Below are 1,694 nucleotides of genomic sequence, written 5' to 3' on the forward strand. Positions count from 1 at the left end.
AGAATGATCTTCCTCCGGTGGTCGTGCGGCGGATGAGAGGAACGTACGCGAGGGCGTGGTTGGTGGAGCAAAGGTTGCTGGTCGGGGTGTGAAAGGTGAGTCTGTCGTTGAGGTATGTCGGACCCGTGTTGTGGAGGGCCTTGTGTGCGTGGATGAGGATCTTGAAAGTGATCCTCTTCGATACAGGTAGCCAATGTAGGTCTCTGAGATGGGGGGAGATGTGGTTGCAGCGTGGAATGTCCAGAATGAGACGTGCAGATGCGTTCTGGATTCTTTGCAGTTTTGTCTGGAGTATGTTTGTGATTCCTGCATATAGGGCATTTCCGCAATCCAATCGACTACTGACCAAGGCGTGGGTGACGGTCTTCCTGGTTTCGATGGGAATCCACTTAAAGATTCTGCGGAGCAGGCGGAGGGTGTAGTAGCAGGAAAAGGAGTTGGCATTGACCTGCTGAGTCATGCTGAGTGTGGAATCCAAGATGACGCCCAGGTTGCGTGCGTGGGTGGTGGGTGAGGGTTCGGATCCTAGCGAGGTGGGCCACCAGGAGTCGTTCCAGGCTGAGGGGTTGGTGCCGAAGATGAGTAATTCTGTTTTGTCTGTGTTTAGCCTTAGGTGGCTAGCTTCCATCCAGCTGGCTATTGTGTGGAGTCCATTGTAGAGATTGTCCATTGCAGTGGTGGGATCATTCGTGAGGGAGATGATGAGCTGAGTGTCGTCGGCGTAGGAGACTCTGTTGATGTGGTGTGTTCATGCGATGTTGCTGAGGGGGACCATGTATACGTTGAAAAGTGTGGGGCTGAGTGAAGATCCTTGAGGGACGCTACAGGTGATATTGGAGGCCTCTGATAGGAACAGCGGGAGGTGAACTCTTTGGGTCCTGTCCTTACGAAATGACGAGATCCAGTCCAGGGCTTTGTCACGGATTCCAGCGTTGTGGAGGCGTGTGCACAGAGTGTGATGGCATACTGTGTCGAAAGCTGCGGTGAGGTCCAGGAGAATGAGTGCTGCTGTTTCTCCTTTGTCTAGCATGGTCCTGATGTCGTCTGTTGCAGCAATGAGTGCGGTCTCGGTGCTGTGGTTTTTGCAGAATCCGGATTGGGAGGTGTCAAGTGCCTTGTTGTCTTCCAGGAACCGGGATAGTTGGTTATTCACAATTTTTTCGATGACCTTGGCTGGGTAGGGGAGGAGGGAGATCAGTTGGTAGTTCTTGGGGTCGTCAGGGTCTGCCTTAGGTTTCTTTAGCAGGGTGTTGATTTCTGCGTGCTTCCATCTCTCTGGGAAGGTGGCTGATTCGAAGGAGCTGTTGATGGTGTGGCAGAGATGGGGGGCGATGATGGTGTTGGCTTTGTTGAAGATGTGGTGTGGACAGGGGTCCGATGGAGATCCAGAGTGGATGGTGGCATGGTGTTCGCGGTGTCTTCTGTGTTGACCTGGGTCCAGGTGTGGAGGAGGTGGGTGTTTCTTGGAGCGTGGGGTTCGAGGGTGCTCGTAGTTAGCTGGTAGGATTTGGAGTTGAAGCTGTTGTGGATTTCTTCTATCTTTTGATGGAAGTGGGATGCAAGTGAGTTGCAGAGCTCCTGTGATGGCAGGGGTTCGTTGGAGCATGCCATCGGGGTGGTTAGATCTTGGATGATGCTGAAGAGTTCTTTGGTGTTGTGGGCTTTGGTGTCGATGCGGTTTTTGAAGTGGGTCC

This window comes from Pleurodeles waltl, chromosome 4_1 (assembly GCF_031143425.1).
Source record: "Pleurodeles waltl isolate 20211129_DDA chromosome 4_1, aPleWal1.hap1.20221129, whole genome shotgun sequence".
Taxonomy (NCBI): domain Eukaryota; kingdom Metazoa; phylum Chordata; class Amphibia; order Caudata; family Salamandridae; genus Pleurodeles; species Pleurodeles waltl.